Source organism: Heterocephalus glaber, unplaced genomic scaffold, assembly GCF_053883595.1.
Source record: "Heterocephalus glaber isolate CG9 unplaced genomic scaffold, H.glaber_assembly_v1.0 deba00001788, whole genome shotgun sequence".
NCBI lineage: Eukaryota > Metazoa > Chordata > Mammalia > Rodentia > Bathyergidae > Heterocephalus > Heterocephalus glaber.
In genome coordinates this window covers 2509920-2532827 of record NW_028258471.1, presented here as the reverse complement: position 1 = coordinate 2532827, position 22908 = coordinate 2509920, and the positions used below count along the sequence as shown (strand labels likewise).

The 22908-nt window shown below is 42.8% G+C and overlaps 1 long non-coding RNA gene across 1 annotated transcript; it reads right to left on the bottom strand.

Annotated features, from left to right (window-relative positions):
* Positions 1-523: 523 nt before the first annotated feature.
* LOC147820888 (uncharacterized) lies at positions 524-22061 on the bottom strand. The gene is made up of 4 exons (XR_015448059.1): positions 21716-22061; positions 15078-15169; positions 5857-5970; positions 524-1684 (listed from the first exon to the last, which is right to left on the bottom strand). It is a non-coding gene; the product is annotated as an uncharacterized LOC147820888 (long non-coding RNA).
* Positions 22062-22908: the final 847 nt, after the last annotated feature.

The window sequence follows — 22908 nt, the reverse complement described above, 5'->3', positions numbered from 1 at the left end:
TTCTTTGACCAAAGATAGGTTGTCTTATAGCTGCAGGATCAGCAATCAGGGATGAAGTATGATTCAGAAAGTTCCCAAAGGGGCCAGGTGTGGTGGTGCACACCTGTAATCCCAGCACTCTGTGAGGCTAAGGCAGGAGATTCACATGTTCAAGCCCAGACTGGGCAACTGAGTAACTTAATGAGATTCTGTCTCAAAATAAAAAATAAAAGAAGGAAAACAAAATAAAAATAAAAGAAGGGCTGGCAATGTAGTACAGTGAGAAGGCCCTGGGTTAAATCCTCAGTACTGAAAAAAAAAGTTCCCTAAAGGCAGAGCCACAGTTCGGGGAACAGTAAGGTTTGTGCAGGCCCAGACTGGACCCCTCGCTTGGCTACTTCACTAACTGTGAGACTTTGGGGAAATTACTTTTCCTCATCAGCCCTCAGTTTTCTTTTCTGCAAAATGAGGGACAATTATAGTTTGTATCCTAAGAAGTGATTATGGAAATTAAATGAAATATTGGATGTTTTATTTTATTTGTCATGTTGCCTGACACACAGTAGGTGTTCCATAAATATTAATGACCTTTAATGCTAATTAATACAATTGAGAGAAGGGGGAGGGGCATAGATGGGCAATGAGACAATGTGTAGATTGGAGAAATTAAGATTTAAGAATGAGGCACTCTAATCATCTTTACTGTTTTACATAAAAGTTGAAGTATAGGGTTTTCCAGCTGAGACTCAGACTAAGATTGTCTGGGTTTATATCCTGCCCACCTCTGATTAGATGTGTTGCATCTGTTTTCTTGTTTGTAAATGGGAATGATTACAACAATATCTATCAAATAGGATTGTTCTGAGAAGAAAGCAAGTTAATATGCAAAACATTCGCAACCATATCTGGCACATAGTAGTGCTGGATAGTGGCCATTATTGAGGATATTGTATGTCACGGATTTGCATGCAATTAGTGAAAGTACTTTTTAGTGCTAAATAGAGAACACTACTGGTTATTAGTTATAAACACAAAGGATTGAACCCTAAAATATTTGGCTGACAATGTAATCTGTGAACTATCACAAGTCATGACCGAGTGCCTGAGGGGCACTCTCAGGAATAAAAGATGTTGTTGAAATTAGGAGCCCATGCACACTATAATGGTGACATGCTGACCCCTGAGCTGTCACACCTAACTCATGTTCGGAATGAAATCATGGTTCCAAGAAAAACACCCAAGAGACACCAATGTCCAGGGTGCAATAAGAATTCAGGAACACATGGGGTTAGTAGAGCCCAGCAGTAAATAGGGCCAAATAATAAAGAGTAAGGATGGAGATTGCTGAGTGGCTCCACTTCAAGCCAGCCAAGTGGACTCCATCATCCTCCTGCCACCAGCAATGATGAGGAAAGGGCGCAACCAGGAAAGCTCCTTGGCAGTGCCAGGTCCATGTCTATTGCATGTGGAGTCATTTGTTTGTTAGCACAGTGCTCAGACATTCCAAAGCCCTTGCTTTAGTTTTCCTTCTATCAGAATTATAATGCAAACTTTCCAAGGCCTGGGGAAAGTGACAGGATCTGTGCTCTTTGAAAATGCACAGGCCAAGCTTTGGGTGATGGGAGCTGACTGGGGCAGTCTGGCAGGCTCTGATCTCCTCCTCCAAGTGAATTTTAGATGAAACCAGGACAGAGCAGCTGGCAATCTGCAGGGAAAGTGGAAGAAAACATTTGCTGGGACTTGCCTGGGAGAGGTAACATCACTCATCTGTTAATTCATCCATCCATGTACTCAACAAGTATTTATTGAGCATGTTTTATGTGCCACACTCTTTACAGAGCTCTGCATTACAACAAAGAACAAGATAGAATGGTCCTAGTGCTGATGCTAGGGGCTGCAATCAGTTGGTAGGGGTTATAGTAGGGCAGATGGGAACACGGACTATCTTTGAACAGGATCTACTGGGGGCTGAAAAGCCAAATTCTCTGCAGAAATGGAGCCAAATCAGCCAAATGCAGTGTTTGTCTCTGGAAGAATCACTAAATTTTGCCAAAGTCTGCTAGAATTCTTTACACTGCAGGGCTAGCTCATGATACACATTTATCCTATGTCTGAGCACAACTTGGCTGAATGATGCTAACTCCAGCCATGGCGTCACCTCCACTGTGTCATGGGCTTGGGTGGTGCCACACAGGCATAATCACAGGTGCAGACACAGGACACAGCCTGAGCTCAACAAAAGCTGTAAAGTCCGTCCCACCCTACAGATCTCTGTAAAGATCACACTGCACTGCTGAGCGGTACAAAGATGGTTGACATTTAAAAGCAGATTTCAATGTAATATTTCTGAAGAGCTGCAGAGGCATACATGAAAGGCTTGAAACATGTAATAAAATCCATGATAAATGGGTCTCCCCACTCCATCTATCACCTCGTGCCACAATTCTTTGTCCAATTATCTTCCAGAGAACATGTGATGTTTAAAAATGAAGTGGGGGCTCGTGCTCTTAACAATGTCGTGGAAACTGGCACACCAAATCACTGTTCTTCCAAAAGAAAATCAGGCTCATCTTTCTTGGACCTTTTTCACTCCTTCCTCCTTCACCTCATGGAGACCCCTTAGCCAGGCTCTCTGGAGCTTTGCTGTCGACTGTCCCTAAAGATGTTTTGGGTTGTAAAATTCAAGTAAGTCATTAGCATTTTCTCTGCTTTACAGAGAGAAGTCTCTTAAGTCAGAGTGTAAATCTCTGTAGCAACTGGGAGGGGGGAGAAAAGAGGGTAACTAATAACTCTACAGGAAAATAGCACTGAAAGAATTGAGATTCATAATTCACACAGATTAAATTACTCATTAACTGCTTGGTCTGAAGCACTGTGCTATTGCTTCATATTTAAAGCATTTCTTAAATAAGATTAATTTTTCAAATGACAGGTAATGTCACTCACAAGGGGAAAATAACTATTTATGTCTCATCCTAGATTACATATTAAAAGGCATTTCATTGCAGTTTAATTTGGTGAGTCAGAATCTTCACCCGGAAATCAGTCATTATTTCAGTGTCCTGGAGTGATGCTGGCTAGCTGAGGGGAGTGAAGAAGGAGCAGAGATGGGCAGGGTGAGACCAGAGGGCTTGGTGTAGCCCCATCTATGGCCATGTAGCGACAGTGCTGGAGACACAGTAGCTTTCGTACTAGGCATTTCAGCAACACTGTTGAAACATGCTACACTATCCTTTTATAACTGCAATTTTTAATGTAAAATACATGTATTTGCTGATTACAAATTAATACATGGTATTCATTGAAAATAATTAGAAGCATGAGGGAATAAATAGTAACTTTCAAAACCCTACACATTGATAAGACTTTGTCTGATGAGTTTACACCTGCAACATTTTGACAGAGGGATAATGCTTGCTGGGAAATGCAAAGGCCTTGGGGTGGAAGCATCTCAGTGTGTCCCAGGAAGAGCAGGGAGGTGAGTTCAGCTGGAGCAAGAGAGAGAAGGTTAGAAGAGAAGGCGAGAGGTGAGTAGGTTCTCATAGGTCAGAGTAGGGAGATGGAGTTTTAATTGAGCAAGGTAGACACTGTGGAAAAATATCATTAATCAGAAGAGTTTTCTGAAAGGATCAGGCTTCCTAGAAGAGGGGAAGGTTAGCACAAGGGTAGATCCAAGAAGTCATTCAGTAATCCAGGCAAGAGACAATGACTGCGGCTCAGACATGGACGGAAATGGTAATGTAGTTTTTAAGCAGAGAAGATTGGATTCTGAATGTCATTTGAAGGTAACACCTAAAGAATTAGTGATAAATTGCCTGTGATAGGAAGAGAGAAGGGAAGATGATCCCTTTGTTTCTGTCTTAAGCAAGAAGAGTGGGATTCCCACCTCCTGAGAAGTGGAAGACCAAAGGAAATCAGATTCAAGACAAGAAGAGCTTCTCTTCAGATGCATCCCATTTGGAATGTCACCTAGACATCTAAGTGGGAGAGTCAAGAGGCAGGTGAACTGATGACTTGAGAATTCAAGGGTGATGTCTGGACTAAAGAATTAGATTTAGGGGTTGTCAGCACAGAGACGGCACTAAAAGCCTCCACACCGCAGGAGCTCACCCAGGGAATGAGGGCAGATAGAGATAATCAGAGACCTGGGAACCAGGCCTTCAATGTTTACAGGCTGGGGAGTTTACAGCAAAGGAGTCCAAGAAAAAACAGCCAGGCCATGAGGAAGAGAACAAAGAGAGGCTGGTGTTCCAGAGGCTGGCTGAGGAAAGTGATTCAAGAAAAAGGTGTCGATCAACTATCAAACGGAAACTGTGCTAGGTTGAATAAGATTTGGTGAAGGACACCTATTAGCTGTGGCAGTGTGGAGCTCACCAGCGGGGGCCGTGACAAGACCATTGGTGGTGCTGGTAGCTCACAAGGGGATGGAAGGGGAGAAAGTGGAGACAACAGATACAAGCAAAACAGTGATACCAAGCAAATCTTTGATGAGCATCTCAAGGCATTCATTGCCAACGCTGTAGAATTATGACAAGCCTAAGTGTTCACTCAGGCAAAAGGAACACATTTCTGTCTATGAGCATTTGTGAGGATCAACTTGCTGGAGTTTTGCTAGATTGGGAAGATCTACAAAACCAAGAGCTTTAAAGAAATAACTGCTGTCGTGGGGATTAGGAATGTCCAACAGAGAATTCCTTTACCATCGATTGCTACCACAGAAGCAAGGAAGAAAATGGAATAATGTGGCTAAAAATAGTCCAGGCTTTTCTGGTAGCTTTCACTTTGCAGAAGTGTTTCCACACATTTCACCTGAACCTCACATTGATAGGGGGAGGGGGTGTTGGAGGCGGAAGGAGCTGTTATTTCACTGGCAAGGAAACTGGGGCTCCTTCAAGGTCACACTCTTGTGAATATAGGGGCTAGGACTTAACACAAGCTTTTTTCTTTTTTACCTCCAAATCCCAGGTCTTCCTGTGTTATCATTCTGTTTTTTGTTTTTTTTTTAAGGTAGATATTGCTCTTTCTTTTTTTTTAAGCTTGCTTACAAAATAAAAGAGAGATGGCAGGAAATGGAGGTAGACTGCGAAGACAGAAAAAGATCTGGAGAAAGAGAGAGGAAAGTGAGGGAATGAAAATGATTAAGATGTCATAGATATAACCATCAATTCCCCAAGATGGATGTAATTACTATGTATCACAAGCATATTAATAAAAAATAAATAAAATTAAAAAGCTTGCTTACACTTGAATACTAATGTGTCAGACCTTGCTTAAGGACCTTTCCAGAACCTCCCCATCAGGGAGCTGCTATTTTTACCCTCACTCTACAGATAAGGAAGCTGATACAGAGAGGCTATGCCCTAAACCACACAACTAGAAAGCGATGAAATTGGGATTAGAACCTAGGCATTTGACTTTGGAACCCACGTTCTTGATGATGACATTTTAAATTTTTTATCTTCTACACATACAGCCTTTCTAGCAGAGAAATATTCATTGGCTTGACCATATGTCCCATTTTAATTGGTACAGAATTCTGATAATTTTAGCCAATTAAAGGGAATTTTATTGAGCACCTTCTAAAAGTCAGACACAAAAGAAGTTGAGATGTGGTTTCTTCATTTGAAGTCATTACATTCTTAGCCAATGTGCCGTCAGACTGTCTTGTTTGTAATTCTTCTGTGATTTGGGGCAGTAGAGGAAAGACACAATCTAGTGGATTGTTTTATTGTCCAGCAAATGTTCACTCTTCCCTATACCTTCTCCCAGTCGACGAGAAGACTGCTTTTCCCTGTCCATGTTGGGCTTTGCTGTATGACTTGCTTTGATCACTAAAATATAGGCAGATACAGTGTCCACCATTTGAAGAACACTCACCCTCAGCAGCACTGCTCCTGCTCTGGACCCCAGCCTGAGGACAAAGGGAGCAGTAGCAACTCGGGCCTGCAACCTTGATACTCTGAGTGCAGCGGAACCCAGCAGAGTCCAGACCTGTAAATGAGGAACATGCATTTGTGTTTAAGCCTCTGAAGATTCTTTTTTAAAAAGTTGTTATCCAGCTTTATTATAGAAATAGCTGATTAATCCACAGGGTAAATGTAGCTTGAAAATTTACAAATGTGGTTTGAAAAGCTAGTTAACATCTTATCGTAGTAAGTTGTTTTGGGATGTGAATCTGTGAGTTAGAGATAGATCAGTTCATCGTAGCCCCATTTAATAGCCACATCTTTCCCCTGGGAACCATACTATGAAACTAATCTCTGAGGATAAAACCTAGTGTTTGTCCACTTTATATGTGTGTAAAGAGAGAGGGAGAAAGACAGAGAGGCATAATGGCATAATCGAAAAGTACAGTGAATAATTAAATTTTTAAAATTTATTACAGAAAAAGACATGTTACCATGAATGCACCTTCAAATATTACTTCTTGCTTCAAACACACTTATTCCACTGTTCTTTCCACTTTCTGAAACAGTTCTGGAAGTCTTCTTTGTGTCTTTAATTGTGCCGTTGTAGCTGCTTTGATGTCCTGAATCAATTCAAAATATTTCCCTTTCATGATCATTTTGACTTTGGGGAAGACTCATAAGACTCATGGTAACAGATCTGATATATAAGGTGGGTAAAGACCTTATTTATTAGTCTTTACAAGCCCACCTTTCCCTTTGATGCTACTCATCAGCAGCATTTACTGTATTTTTTACTATACCCTGTAAAGACACTCACAAAAGAGGACTTCCAGAACTGCTTCAGAAAGTGGCAAGAATGATGGGATAAATGTGTTCAGAGTGGAGTGGGGAATATGTAGGGAACAGGGAAGGGGGACGTTCCTAGAACCTCTGCAGTAAGTCCCAGTCTCCTGCGAGCCACGGCAGCACAAGGTGAATTAACTTATTATACAGGAAAGGTAGAAAAAATGAGACTTTGGGAAGAAGCTGAGCTTTAGGCCTGATCAGTGCTGCTCTGGGCCGCAAAGACAAAAGCCACACAGCAAAGACAAAAGCCACCGAGCTTGCCGAAAGAAACAAATGTAACAAATGACTTGTAGAGAGTTCAGTACCTCACATCAGGGTAAACAAGGTATAACAAAAGACTGGGGGGCGGTGGAAATCCAAGAACAATGAGGAACTATGCAGATGAAGATTTGGTTCCTCCCAGGATGTCTTCAGCTGGTGTAATCTTGCCCTGGAGAATCACAGCATCACAGGATCATTGAGGTCTCAGTTGTGACCAGAGGCCAAAATGGAATTATGTCTCAGAATGCCATAGCTGGGCTGTAGGCAGGAGAACTAGGCCTAATCAAATGATTTTTCCCTAAAATTATGTAGCATTGCTCCCGACAGTAGTATTTTCAGGGGGATTGATGTCACTGTGTCTTTTACTGTAATACTTTTTTAAAAAAATTTTAACTTTCACAGTATATTTAGCTCCCACCTGCTATATATATATTTAGCATGTCAAGTATAGTGACTGCCACACTTACAGCCTTATCTAGGAGAAAATGCACTGCAGTCCTGGGGAAGGGGCAGGCTTAGGGCAGCCACACTCTAAGTCCCCTACAGATAACCCAGTCTCTTGCAGCTACATCTGATTGGATCAGAGACAAATGCCTGACCCCAGAGCTGCTGATAGGTAGGCTGGCCTGAGAAAACAAAAGCAAAACAAACAGCAAACAAAAAAGATTAGCTCAGACAACTAAATCCCTCCAAAATTTGAACTACGAAGTACAGAGACTTACAGGGTTCTGTAAGTAGAATACAGAAGAAAACAGACCAGAGACAGAGAAGAGGCACATCACCTTCAGACATCTCTGGGCAGCTGTAGATGAGTGGAAACTGCTTTGCAGAGGCCTCCTAGACCTGCCCTCCAGCCAGCTATAAGTACACGAAGCTGGGCCCGGAGGCACTTTCTGTTCTTGGAAGCTCCTGAGATGCTCTCTTCATTTTTGCTCGGTGTATAATCTCCCGCTCAAGCTCCATACATGCCCAAGCTGATCTAGAAATATTCTCCTCTGTCCACACTTACTATCCTCTCTAGAAAACTCCCTGGCTCCTCCTCTCCTCCCTCCATTGCTCTGAGAAGGGAAAGGCAGCAGCTCCTTCTTGCAGTGTTTTGAGGACCTGTGACATTGTAAAACTTAGTTGAAATACAAAAATAATCCATTGAAACACAACACTAGCAAGTGTGTCATTTTCCTAATGAAAGGCAGAGCTGTTGTGCTGGTGGTTGGTTAGCACCCACAGCCACTAACCCAACTCATGATTTAGTGCTCATGGCAGACACCTGTGCAAGGTGTCCTCTGCAAGAGGAAGCTACGGAGGAATGGAAGTTGCAAAGGGAACCAGGTTTTGGAGAAATAGATCCCCTGCTGAAAAGTGAGCACCAATAATACTTTGGCATTAAGAGAGGATGTTCTAACTTTTTCTGAAAATGATAATAACAAATGAGGTTCTTGATATGCCCAATTTTGAAAGCTGTATTTCATCATTCTGTAAAAGCAAGATGAGTCATTTGTTTTTCTCATCATTCTTGAACAATAAAAGTGGGAAGTTTGGGTTCTATATCATACAGTCTCATTTCACACACGTAATATGAACTGAGGGATCCTGCAGACCCCAGGTATCACTGGAGGGCACATTGTGACTTGGGAGACATCAGTATGTGGTGACCCTCTCTCTGGTCCCCCAGATGTGGACGGTATGTGAGCCCCCTCTGTGGACAATGTCTAACACCTAGCCCTGAACATTTAAAACCCAAAGGATCATTATTCCCGTGGGTTTTTATGAAAGACAAGAATCTATTTATAATGATAATACTCAAACTAGCTAATTCCCTTATCAAAAAACCTAGGTCATCGAATAGTGTACAGTGGCGTAAGTAACACAGCTTAAACAGACCTCAAGGGCATTATGCCAAGTGAGAAAAGGCCCATCAAAATCATATGCTGCATTCCATTTTTATAACATCCTTGAAATGGCTACATTATGGAAGTGGAGAACAGATTGCCCAGGGTTACAGATGGTGGGATATTGGGGAATGGAATGAGTGTAGCTGTAAAGGAAGAGCATGAAGGGAATCCTTACAGCGATGGCATGGTTCTGAATCTGGATTGCAGTGATGGTTCCATCAACCTGAACATGTGATAAAATGGCAGAGAACAATACCCTGACATTGTCCCAACATCAGTTTACTAGATTTGATATTGTACTGTAGTTATGTAAGGGGTAACCATTAGGGGAAACTGGGTGACCTTTCTCTGCTATCTTTGCAATGTCCTGTGAATCTATAATTATTTCAAAATAAAAGGCTTAAAAGGAACATAGCGTGCTGAGATCGAGTGGAAAGGCAAGCCCCAGGCTGAAGAACTTTCTGTAACACATTTATTTCAAAGGGCTCATAGCCAAATATTTAAAGAAGCCCAATCAGAAAAATACAAATCAATAAAAATGGGCAAAAAAGGACATCCAGTTTTCCAAAGAACATTAGAAGAGGTGCTCAACATCATTAGTCAGGAAAATGCAAATGAAAGCCACAAAGAGATGTCACTGCACGCCTGTAAGAATAGTTAGAATTTAAAAGATTGACAATATCAAGTTTGATGAGGACATAGAATAAATAGAATTTTTATCTATTGCAGATGGGAAGGTAAATTGGATCAGCTGCTATGGAAATCTCTAGAGGCTGACTTACCTCAGGGAGCAAGCTCTGTGATGAAGATTAGAATGTAGGAAACTTACTGTACAGGGAATTTGGGACCAATACTAGGAAAAGAAAGGAAAGGAGGGGGGAGGAGAAAAGAACAGAAAGGAGGGGAAGGGAGAGGGGAGAGGAGAGGAGAGAAGGGGAGAGTAGAGGAAGGGAAGACAAGGAAGGAGGACTGGGCAAATGGAGCAGCTGGTCTGCACAGCAGTCTCAGGAAAGATAGCAGCTGACTACACAAGGAGCACCAAACCTGGAGTGGTCACTCAGAGCTGTCCTGGGGTGGGAGAAGGGAACTTAATTTTATACCTCAGTGTTGATCAGCTCTTAGATATGGGCTATCTCAGGAGAGAGAACTGATCTGAAAGGAGCCCCCTCTCCTCAGTGAAGGGGGAACCTGATGGGGGCTGAGCACAGGGCCTGTCTCCAGGCAGCACACCTACAGCCTCACAGCAACCCCCATCTGTCCCTTGTGTTACCTGGGCTCCCTTCTTTGTAAGGTTTGGATGTCTCTCCACATCTTGTTGGACAAACTGCTTCTCTGACACTTCAGTGGGATGGACACTGGTCTTCTGCATCCCCTACTTCCCTTTGTAGGTTCCCTGACCCTCAGCTAGCCCCATTGCTGCTCTCAGGGAGTTAGCTCACAGCATGACCCAGACTCATTCCTGAAAGCACAGGACCCCTGCTTACCATGCCCTTCTCAGCCCATGGCTGCTGTACTTGTCCTTTTGTCCCCAAAACTGGGCACAGGAGTATGAAGAGGTACCTGGATGTCTCCTCCTGATGATCTGGTGAATTGTTCTTGCCAGTATAGTGGTTTCTTTTCCTGTCAGCTGGCCTTTTGGCAGAAAGAGCCTAACATTCCCAGGAAGCGGCCATCGTTCAATGGCATTGTGCAATGTCCCCTAGTGGAAAGGTGGGAACCAGGACCTCTGAACTCAGAGCCCACAGCTGCAGGGATGAGAATCACAAAGTCTCTCAGCGCAGCATTGGGAGATACCTTAGGTGAGACATTTTCTCCTTTTTTCCCTTGGCTCCTGGAACAATATGTTCAATCTATTGAGGACATAGCATCATTTAAAGGTCATTGAATTAGAGTAGCCCATCTTTGCAAGATGTCACTTCCAAAAGGATGTTTCAGCTCTTCCTTTGACAGGGTCATCCCATCTCTATCAGGCTGGATTATATGGTGTTTGATACAACTAGTAGAACCCATGGTCATATGCACAGAATCTTTCTTTAAAGTAGTGGCTCACTCTGTAGACTTTTGGGTAATGGATTTGTCTTAGATTCTGTGGGCAGAGGACACAAACCTATGTCTGAATATGTACCTGTTATGTCAAGATGTAACTCAGTCATTTATTCCTTTGTTGGATAGCGGGAGTCCATTGCAGTCATCCTTCTGAGTGACTGGCTGGCCCACTTGAGGGATGGTACCATATTAAGGTCTTATCATTTGGTTTCTGTTGCTCTTTGGATATTCAACACCACACTAGCAAGATCAGCCATTGTAATTGGAATGCACTGTTAGTAGCAGACATAGTCTCCATTCCCACCACTATGCTTACTCCATTCATGTCCCTGCCCATTTTGCAAGCTCTCATGTGGCCAGTGGAAAGGTCTAGTTGATGTCTAGTGGTTGAGTCATTTTTGTCCACCTGGCTTTTTAATGGTTGTGACAATAGCGGGTGTTCTCTGGTAGGTGTTAACACAGAGTACTAAGAACTTCACTTCCATGCTCACTCCTACATGTCTGTTCCTCTACCAAGCCTTCATTGTTTCTGATCTTATCTTTCTCCTTCCAAACCTAGACCACCTGGCTAAACCATTTGCCACTGCCCATAGGTCTATGTGTATTCTAACTTCTGGTCTAACAAAAGAAATGACCAGGTTTATCACTCAAAGCTCTGCTCATTAAGATTTCCCCTTGTTACTGTTTTCAAATTCACCTTTAAATGTGAATTGTCCTCCATTTTTGCCTGTATTCACCTCTAAACCAACCTATCTATGAACTGAACTTGGGTTTTTCCTTCCTCTGTCATCTGGTCATAAGGGCCTCAGGGGCTGAATGAAAGAATTTCTTCAGCTAAGGCTGGGGATTTAGCTCAGTGGCACCAAGCCTGCCTCACAAGCACAAGGTCCTGAGTCTGATCCCCAGTACCACACACACACACACACACAAAGAATTTCTTTAGCTAAAACAATTCTGAAAGAAAGTTACCACTAGTGCCACTGCCCCATACCCGAACCAGAATATCCTGAAGGAGAATGTGAAGGGTAGTACATATTACAGTGTCCACCAAAAGTAGCAATTTAATACAAACATATACCTACACTAGGTATATGTTTTCATTCCACTCTTAGGTACATATGAAAAATAAATTAGGGCACATATCCACTAAAAATATCACATAAAAATTTTCATATCAGGATTATTCAAATAGCCTTAAGCTAGAAACCACACAAATGTCCATAGACAGGAGAATAGATAAATAAGTCAGGAGCATAGTCCTATAGTGAAATACAGAACTGCAATATAAAAGACCAAACCACCGATAACACTGAGCAGATGAATCTTTCAGACATTATGTTCAGTTTAAAAGGACAGAACCAAAAGAGTACATACTGTTTGATTTCCTTTGTATCATTTATCAAGGACAGGTAAAACTAACTTATGATGTTAGAAGTAAGAATAGTCTACTTTCAGCAGAAATGGTAAGTATTGCCCGGGAGCTTTCTGTGATGGCGAAACTGTTTTGCACCTTGAGCTGGATGTTGGTTACATGGAGATACATATGTAAAAATTCATTAAGCTCTACGCATAAGATTCATGTACCTTACATACACTTTTTTTCATGGTACTGGGGATTGAACCCAGGGCCTTCACACTGAGCAACAGCCCTAGCCCTTTTATAAATAAATAAATAAATTATTAATTATAATACATAATATTTTAATAACAATAAAATTATTTATTTATTTTTAGACCTCTCACTAAGTTGTTCATGTTGAGCTTGAATTTGCCATCTTTCTGCATCGGCCTCCCAGAGTGCTGAGATTACAGGTGTGTATCCTGACATCTGGCACATATTCACTTTCTCTTTTTCTTTATACCACAATTAAAAAACCAAATAGCATTTGCAACTGAAACACAAAATAAAAGTAGTATACAATTTTTTAACAAGGCATACTGTGCAGTTCCTTAATTTGTGATACCTTGTGCTGTTCCACTTTGCAATTGATAAGGTATTTGATTGAAGTCATGACGTCGTGGTGTCATGAATTTGCCTGATGTGATTTTTTTGAGGGGAGGGTAGGTGAGGACTTTCTGCTCAACTCTTCCCTTTCCATCTGCAGCAGCCTCTTCTCTCTGCGCTTCCTGGAGAAATCTCCAATTCTGGAGCAAACTTTATTTTACAAAATATAAACATGCTCCAGTTCCTTTTCCTCTACCTCTTCACTTTCTCCTGCAGCTGGCGTCCCTTTGCTTTCCATACTGGAAGCATTTGACGTCATTCTTCCTTAGCTATTTTCAAATACCCTGTCACTTCCCTTTTCCCACCAGCCAAGGCCCTCTCTGTGTGAATAATTTAACAGGACTCAGTAACCAGATACTTACAGGGACTAGCTTCTTTCAAAACAAGACACATTTTCTGAACAAAATAAACCTCTTCAACACCATTATATGAGCTTTATATATCCTTGTTCCCAAGAGGAATTGTGCCAGGCAATGATCTGTCAGTGGTGGGGGTAGACAAGGGTGATGGAACCATTTTATTCAAGTTATCAAGCCCTTTTCTTCACAGAGAAAATAGAAATATGATAGTAAGAAATAGGATTACTGTGGAAATCATGTCACAAGATCCAAAAATCCTAACAGTTCCAGAAAATGTTGAGCACTTGTAGGAGAATTCTGATCAGAATCATGCTGTTCACTGATCATATGCAGAATATATCCATAAAAACCAACTGCAGGAAAAGTCTCTTATACAAATAATGTACCTCTCTTAAGAAAGACAAGTCCCAAACCAAAAACTATCTCCTATTGTTCACAGGCGATGATCTCCTATTGTCCTAAAGCAGAGAGAATGATTTCAATATTTTAAAGATTGAGCTGAATTAATTATTAAAGATATATGTTATGAGTAGGCAGGATAATATCAAGAAGTTCTAAATTATTTACACTTCATTGCTCCTGGTCTGTGGGTGTCTGATGCACCTCATCTACTGGGAGATTCTGCAGGGTATCCTTGGCCCAGAATATTTTCTAATCGTGCATCTCCCCAAGATGATTTTGAAGCAGCTTATTCACTGAAAGTAATCAAAACTTTTTATCACCAGGGTTCTGATTCTAGAAATATCTTCTTTTGTGGTGGGGAATGTACTTTAAGATGTACAAAAGGGAAAAGAAGTTTCCAAGGAATATTCTACTTTTAGATGGACAGTCAGTACTCTAGCATGTCTGAAAATCTTGATGTAAACCTTTGGAATGTCTTTCACTCCAGATGCGCCTTCCTGCTTCTTGTTGTCTCCTGGTGCTTTGGGTTTCTGAATGGTTCCACTTTGCTCATGCACTACAGGATTATGTTCATGAAAGCTGAACCACTATTGTATCAAGCCTGTGCATCTCCTGGGCTGATGTATGTGAAGGGAGGGGACCAAGCTCTGCACATATGAGAAGTGGAATAGTATTTGTGAACAGCTATGAAGAGAATTTTGATGAGACGAGACCTTACTGACTAATCTAAGACCTTTTTCTCATCTTTACCTGTAAGCAAAAAAAACCCCTCATCTTTATCCATCAACAAATAAACAAACAAACAAAAGCCCTGTGTCAAATTGGTTGTAGCACATGTCTCTTGACCTCCCTGGATTGATTTTGAGAGCCATCCTTCTGTCCCACTTTCTCCAGGATGAAAGAGTATGGGAGCCCAACAAAGATCAGTTTTCTGGGATAGGTTCTAGAAGAATCCAGCTAATTTACTATTTTCTCTATCAAAATAGTCCTGAGACTACAGGCTGTAAGAAATAACCCCAATCTAAGCTTAGAGGTGGAGGCAGAGTGGTGGGAGTGGGGTGAGGCAGAGAGCAGAGAGACCCTATTAGCTTTCTCTTTGACCACCAGTTTCTACTCTAGGGATCTCTCTGTCTAAGATTCTTAACTTGGAAAGTATCCCTTGCATAAAGGAAGAAGCTAGGAATTTGAAGAACATGATTGAAAACCTTAATCAGGAACCATCCATAATCATATTTTCTTTTTGTAATTCCACCATCATCTCTGAGCACCTAACTTCTTGAAATTTTGACCAGTCAGCTTGATTCTAGTGGGATTTTCAGATTATTAGAAGATACAAGAGGAGAGGCCAGAAGTTTCTTTTTCTGAACCTTAGACATACCTGATGAGGCCTAGGAACCCAAGGGCTGTCCTTCCCACCGGGCAGTACCTGAGGTGGCTCTGTTCATTCGAGTGGATCTTGGTAGCATCAGTCTGCAGGGGATGAATGTTGTTTATTCCTCAGAGAGAGTGGAGTCTGGAGCTGTCAGACAGACCTGGCAATCTGTGTGTTTTCACACAAGTGCACAGCTGTACCAAAGTACTACAAATTAATTTATGAACAAATGAAATTTATTTCTCCACCTTTTGGCACCTGGGAAGTCCAAGCCCAAGGAGCCAGCAAAGTCAGGGAGTGACGAGGGCTGATTTTCTGGTTCACAGATGGTGCTTTCTACATCTTCTTGGCAGAAAGGGTATGGCAGCTCTCTGGGGTCTCTGTAAGGGCATGAATCCTATGCATTATACCTCCACCTTCATAACCTAACACTCCTCCTCCATGTGCTATATCAACTTGGGGTTAGGACATCAACACTTGAATTTTGAAAAGACACATTCAGACCACAGCACTTTGTCTGACATTGATTTCCAGTCTCTCATAGAAATTCTTACTTAAATGGAATAATTCAGATGACCACCGCCAAAAGAATTAGTGTGGGCTGTCCTTCAGGCTTCTCTACATGAGAGGAGATGCTCTCTCCTTCCCTTTTCCCCTGTCCCCTGTCTCCTGCCCCCTGTGGGGAGGTAACTGAGTGGCCCTGTCTCTCCCTCCTTGCTAGCTTCATCTCTGACTGCCTCCCAGAGCCTCTGCATTTCCTTTCACAGCCTTTCTGATCATTCCTGACTCTACATTCCGGACAGTGCCTGGCCAGCTGTGGTTGTTCTTTTCGGGAACACTGGATAGGAGAACTTGCTAGGACATGGTCCTCAGCTCCTGTCTACCAGCTAGCTGGCAGCAGGATATGGTCCTCTGCCTAATGCCCATGCAATGTTAAGTCTCAGTTTCCCCTACCCGCACGGACCCCAGAAGTTGTTCTGCACCTTTGCTTTCTCCTTCTGGAAAGCTGTTGGATCTGGAGAGGCATTTTCCGATCAGACGCCAAGCTTTTTCTTTTCCTTTGTACTTCAAGTACCTTTTTTTCTTCAGACAGAGGCCTGTTGGCTAACTTCAGTTCCCTCCTCCCTTCCCTCACTCCTGTCTGCAGCAGCCATGAAGCTGGTCTGCTAGTGTAAGGGTGGGTCGGGGGACCAGGCAGACAAGACCCAGGTGTAAACGCTCACATTCCTTGCCACAGGCAAGGGCCTGCACAGTCCCCTTCTCTAGTTCATTTTTTTTCTTTGAGCAAGGTCTCACTGTGTAGTTCAGGCTAGCCTTGAACTCACTACATAGCTCAAGCTGCCCTCAAATTCATGGCGATCCTCTTGCTTCAGCCTCCTGAGTGCTAGGATTATAGGTATGTGCTACTATGCCTGTGTTCTGGTTTGTTTCTATTGGATCTAAGAACTGCAACTTTGCATCCCACTGACACCCACAGCAATGCAGTCATACCAGCCACCAAATAGCAACGGGTCTCCACCATTGTTAGCAATAATAACAGTTAACATATGCTGACTGCTCATGATGTGTACATTTGTCCCAGGGAATGTTTTGTTTAACCCATGCTCCAAAGGAGCTCTGAGACCCAGGTGCTGTCATTGTCCCCACTTTTCAGAAAAGGACACCGAAGTTCCCAAGAGCACCAAGCTCTTCTGTGAACTTCATTCTGCCTCGATCTGGAGTGCTGGATGGAGCCCCAAGCTGGAAGCTGCTGATTCTGTTCTGCCCCACCAGCTTACTCGGAGTTGTCGGAAGATACAGGAAGCAGCAGCTGCTCTAGGAAGTGGCAGGGACACTAAGTAAATCAGAGCTGACAGGCGCTGTCACAGCAGCAGTGCCTCTGTCCCCGGGTCAAATCCTTGCTCTCCAAGTGAGAGTCCCAGCCCCTGCCTCTCTGGGCCGTTGCCCTCACGACAGCCCCTAACACTGTCCTCCTTTCCTTCCACAGTGTGTCTGTTTATCCGGGTTCAGGTCTGAGGGCTCATTTTCCCTAGACAGAATCCGAGTGAGCTTTTCTGCCACATCTCTTGGGAGGTGTAGTACTGCTCTTCTCTGCCAGTGCAGGATTGACCAGGGATCATCCGCTCCCTTGCTCCCCTTCTACTGCTGTGGCCTTACTTTCAAAGCCCTGCAGACATCCTCCTTCTTCCTACATGTGCAACTGCATACCTTCTCTGCCCCCTCTCAGGCTGGCAGTGGCAGCCTGGAATGTAGTGAACAGCTAACAAATGCTTGTTGACTAAATGAATGAGCATTTGCAATATATAAATCACTGTGCTGTGACATGACAAGATCCCAATGGAAAGGGACACTGTGCTTCATTCAGGGTAGAAGGATGGAGGTGCAACATTGTTCTAACCTTGTCTTTTGCTACTTCTGGTTCACCCAGAGCCCTCCTGTGCCTGCTAAGTGGAGCCACACACTTACTGGGCCCTGTACCAGCCGGGTAAGAGTTCTGAGCTGAATGCTGAGCTCTTCCTACTCCAACCTGTGCTTTCCATTTAGAGGCTCAGAAAAAAGCTTATCATCATCCATTGTTTTTTTTGGGCTTTTAAGAATTAGTGTGACAGTCATGGGGTTGTCTCAGGATGTTTGGCAAGTCCAGGGAGGTGGGTCCTTGTTTCTGATGCTGGATTCTAGTTGAGATATAAAACCTCAATTTCCAAGTCACCCTCTCTGGAGGGGAGTATCAGGCTTTATCAAGATGGCCTGGCAGGAGGTGTTATTTATAAACCCACACTGCTTATCACCAAGCAGAATGTTATCATCACTGAGGGAAGCTTGTAAAGATCTCTCTGCTAATATTTTTCTCATCATTTCAGACAGTCTCTAGCTAGACCTGGCCAGACAGTTATTTCTGGCTGGGTACAAATTCTGTGTTCAGAATATTGCTTGGCTCTTTGTCTTTTTCCCCTCCACATGCCTCCCACCCCCAGCCTGACTCATCTCTTCTAGAACCTTCGCTGTCCTTCTCTAAACCACTGGGAGTGATTTACTAAGTGCATTTCCTAGCCAGCTTCCAGACAATGGCTGGAAAGACCAATTTACAGGAACAAAATGTCCCCAGGTTGTAATTGGGTCATGCTCCAAAATTCATTTGAGAATCAGCCATTGGAATTAACAATTTTATTTTCTCACAGAAATAGTGGTGTGGGGAGAGTCTCAGGATATTCGTCAGAAGTCATTTAATCCAGAATGAAGTTGAATTTTAATGCAAATGAAGGATCTAGGAACAGAATACATGTGGGTGTAAAAGGGAATTTAGGGATGTATGGGAGGAGAGGATAGGAGAAGAAATGCATTTCTAGACCTGGGCCACTGTTCATAATAATGGCTGCTTGTGTATGCAATCTCTTGTGCCCTTAGGGCTAAAAATGATTGAAGTTATGGTCTGAACTCCAGGTTCAGTAAACTCAGATCAGTTACTCACCAACATTGCTGGCTCTCGGGCCCTCTAGATCAGTGTGCTGCTACCAGCACTTCTTCTGTGGAAGCAAATTGAAAGGGAAGCTGGGGAACCATCAGAAAGCTACATGGTGAGCTGCCCTTAGCTTAGTGCATCAGCTGTCTTAGGACAGGACAGAGCAATTTTTTTTTTCTTTTTTGGTACCAGGGATCGAACTTGGGACCGTGTGCTTGTGAGACAGGTGGTGGAACCACTGAGCTAAATCCCCAGCCTATGGACAGAACAATTTTTGATCATTTTATTTTCTCTTCTGGCCACACTGTGCATAGTCAAGGCTCAGACTTGCTTCTTTACTGTCCCTTTCCTAGGCCTTCTGGCCTTTGCCAGGTACATTCTTACTCTAACCATTATGACACAGGTTGCCTATCCCTTATTCAAAATGCTTGGGACAACCTCAAAATTCATTTATGTTTCATATACACTTTATACACACAGCATGAATATAATTTTCCACAGTATTTTCAATAATTTTGTGCATGAAACAAAGTTTCAGGGTGTGGAAATTTTCTACCAGTGGCTTGATGTCAGCGCTTAAAAATTTCAAATTTTGCAGCATTTTGAATTTTGGATCTTTGGATTCACGATGCTCAACTCGTATCTTCAATCAGATTAGAGCCAAATTGGTAGGCATAGCATCCATTCTCATTCCTTAAAGTTGATGTAGTATTGCTGGGTTCTGATCCACCATGTATGGACTTTGTACTTTAGCAGGAAACAATTTAATTTCTGTATTCTCAGGGATCACTTCAATATTCCCAACCCCTTGCACAAATATTTGCTGCCTCCAGTTTCTTTGCAGAATTAGTAGGAATATAAAGCAAAATACATGAAGTATAGCATCATCTAACTTTCTTCCTTAGCTGAAAGCCTCTTTCCTTTAGAAAAATAATATCAGCCAGTTGTCAGAAAGGGGAATAAGCTCTTTCACATTAGTATGTGAATGACTAGTGCTTCTCATAATATATGGAGAGGTTTTCTCCCCGCCCTCTCTAAAAGGGACTATATAGTGATACATATGCACCTTTAGCCTGTAAAATTTCAAGCAGCTATTTCAGAGTAGAAAAGTTTGGGAGTGCTATGGGGAAGATTTCAGGTTTGGGCTGGTCTTTTGCACTGGATTTCAGCTTTTCCTAGATGGTTACAGTAGCTTCTTTCCTTTCTGAACTCCAATCTAAGAGACTCCTAAAGCTCCAAGGCTTTTCCTGACATGCTATCAGGACTACTCATTGTGGGGGTGAGAGAGGTCAGGCTACCAGGAAAAAGGGCCAGGCGGCGTTGGCAGGTAAAACAGCCTTCTACTTGCCACTTAGCCTGACCACTCATTCCTTCTGATGTTCAAATTTCTCATCTCTTTCCAAATGCCCCACTTTTCTTTTTTTCCTTTCTCTCCTTCTTTCCCTCTCTTTTTCTTTCTTCCTTTCCTTTTTTCATATAGCTAACAAAAATGAGCTTGGAATCTTGGCAATTGAAGCATTTCCTCTTACATTTCCTGAAAATAATTTACACTCTATTTCATCTTTTGCCTTTCTCTTCTTTCACCTAGACTTCAGTCCCAGGATCCCACTGCATTCAGATTTCCTTGTTTCCTAGCAACATGGTTGATGCTGGCTTTGTTGGGTTAGTCTTTTCCTTCTCTCCCTCCTCCTCCTCCTCTTCTTCCTTCTTCACCCCCATTTTGAACTTCTCCCCAGCCTAGGAAGAACTCTTCTTCCACATGCCTCTTTGCTCTGACCCTTATTGTTGTATACACAGAAGACCCCATGGGCGCTTCTGACTAGTGGAAAGATGAGTGGAATGGTCACTCTATTGGATGATTTGGTGACATCATGTGCCCTGTAGCTGAATGCAGACTAATCCCTACTTCTGCATCAGGACTAAGAATAATTGCCTTTAGCCAGAATGGGCTGGAAAATTGCACAGGAGAAGTTTGTTTTATTTTTAACTCTTCATGTTGCTTACTCTTATAATCCAAGCACACTGCTTGTTAGAGTTGGCTGGAATGACCTCTGAGGACCTCTGCTCTCCTTTTGTTCTACGAATCTTGGCTCCTGACAAAGCAAACCCAATGGGAACCCCAACACAAGGGACCATGGAATATAATTAGAGCTATATTCCTTTTTCAGAGGTCAACTGAGATTTCCTCCTAACCATCCTCCTGCCTTAAATTGATTCTTTGTCATCAGCTTCCAAGAATCCCAGTGGTTAAGTTAAACACTGAACAAATTGGCTCTATGAATATATAATAAATCTTTTTATTTATATCTGAACATTTGAAAAACTGATAATGTCGGTACCAAAAGACTGAAAGTGGTTCCACATGTGGGGTTTTTCTCATCTAATCAGTTTGCAGAGCTGTTTACTTGGTGTCAGTTGAAGTTTCTGTTATGAGTGCTAGGCCTCAGGGATGTTGTGATAAAAAGGAAAGTCCCACATTTGCTCTTGTGGATTTTACAATAATTTCACGGGGAAAAATCATAGTGCTTTCTTTTGAAATGTAGAAGACTGAGCCTTCTCAGAGGCCCAGGCCTTAGTTTATCTGTCATAGAAATGTGTTTTGAGATGTCATCCTATTTCCTCTACTGAATTATAAACATTTGTAAGTACTGGATATTGAACCCCAGGTCCTTGAGTATGCTAGGCAAATTCTTTACCACTGAGCTATATCCTCAGTCTTTTTTTATTTTATTTTGAAACTTGCTAAGTTCCCCGGACTGGTTTTGAACTTGTGATCCTCCTACATGAGTCTCCCGAATAGCTAGGATTACGCATGTACACTACTATCTCAGGCTCCAAATTGCAAACTTCCTGAGGGCACAAATTGCCTCATTTGCACACCTTTCTCCAGCTTCCTCTGCTGTACTTCCCCAGTGCTTGGGTCAAGACCCGTCACCATCCTGCCCCAGTGGGAGGAGCAGGCAGTACACTGAGTGCATGCAGCATCTGTGAGCTCAGGTTACTCAGACAGCCCTCAAAGGAAGTGACTACTATTGACCCCATCTTCTGTTATAACAGCAGGCTATACAGGACCCCTGTGATTTAATCCCAAGCTCTACCTCTGCTTCCTTCCCTCTCCTTCTGCTCACAGCCTCCCACTCCGCACCACTGTGCTATTGACTAACCCAGCCAGCCATGCTCTCACCTCTGAGCCAGGTTCTCTTCTCTTCTTTGGGATCTCTTCTCCCAGGTTGTCATGTCAACCATCTGCCAGCCGGGGAGACTTCTCCAGGATGGTGTCCCCGACAATATCAAAATGGCTTCTTGCCCCGTTCACTCTGCTCTCACCCTGCTCAGTTTTTCTCCATCTGATGTATCTGCTGTTTAATTTTTAATGTTTGTTAATACCTGAGTGCCAGCTACATTTAAGAGGGATTTTGTCTGTTTTGTCTAGAGGCAGATCCCAGCACCTAGCCTGGGCTGGACACAAAGTGGTCCCTCAATAAATATTTATAAGATAATGAATTTCCATTTTATGGATGATAATTTGAAGCTTTGGAAGATTCAGTGACATTTAAGGCCACACAAATAGGAAGTGCCAGAGATGAATTGGAACCTAAGTCATCTGATGCTAATGCCCATTCTGTATTCTAATTGTGTGTGTGTGTGTGTGTGTGTGTGTGTGTGTGTGTGATTCTTTTCCACTAAGCTTTTAGACCCCCGCCCCCCACAAGACTGCCTGAACAGCTGGAAAAACAGGTTCCCTATGAGGACTGGGGTAGACAAAAGCACAAAGGCCTCAGACACACGGCGGGAACAGCAGAGTTAAAACACCTTCTTAAGTGCTTAGCTTATCACCGGGGCAGCTTCTACAGTGGGAAAAATAATGTCTATTGAATAAGTATAATGGCTGCACATTCCCCTTAGCAGCTGGACTCCCTGTCCCACACCTTGCCTCGCAGAGCACACGCAAGTTTAAATGCCTGAAATGCTTTGCTAATCTTCCAAAGGCTTCATTAGGACGAGATGGAGCCAGGATAAAAATGTGTTTGTCTTTAAAACAAAGACAGATGGCAGATTGGTAACACTATGAAATGGCCACAGGACTTAATACTGGTTCTGACCAGACAACAGATGCAAAGTTTAAGTTTACAGAGAGGGTTTGATCTTAATAAGCCAATGAATATGGAAATGTCTGAGCAACAGAAAGACTGATTTGTTCCTTAACTGCAGCATGTGGGACTCTCAGGGAGAAATAATGGCTTGGTAGGAGCCAGTGCTGGAACACCAACAGTTTAATTGCTCCGAGCCCACCCTCTTCTTCCTGCCCACATTTTGGGTCCATTGCCACAGTAATCCTTGATTTCCTCAGCACTAGGAAGCAGGAAGGAGGTAGAA